This window comes from Buceros rhinoceros, unplaced genomic scaffold (assembly GCF_000710305.1).
Source record: "Buceros rhinoceros silvestris isolate BGI_N320 unplaced genomic scaffold, ASM71030v1 scaffold23771, whole genome shotgun sequence".
NCBI classification, from domain to species: Eukaryota; Metazoa; Chordata; class Aves; order Bucerotiformes; family Bucerotidae; genus Buceros; species Buceros rhinoceros.
The window spans coordinates 5,440-5,894 of NW_010393978.1; positions in this window are offsets into that span (position 1 = coordinate 5,440).

Below are 455 nucleotides of genomic sequence, written 5' to 3' on the forward strand. Positions count from 1 at the left end.
CTGGGATGCTGGCGTGGACCCTGGGGCCGCTCGAGCCCAGGATGGGGTGGAGAGCTCCTCCCAGAGCTCCACATGATCCTGCAGCTCTGCCTGCTCCCATCCCTGCCCACATTCGAGCCAGGACAAGGGGAATCCCCACGGGGTGCCCTGGCTGACACACACTCGGTTGCTTCAGGGATCTCTGAGGCAGCTGGACCCAGCCCTCCCACACCCAACAACACCCCCAGCCATGCGTTCCCCGCAACACCATCGATGCTGAGGTGTTAGAGAACGATGCTGTGGCCACGGAGCTTCTTGCAAGGCTCTTACCACCCTCCAGCTCGCCCCTGGGGAGCCCCCACGTGAGTCACCCGCACCTCCCCGGGGCCCGGGGAACCCAGCGCTGGGGCCACACCAGCCCCACGAACGAGAAGGCACCGGGGACTGGAAGCAGCAACCAAACCATTCTATTAGCA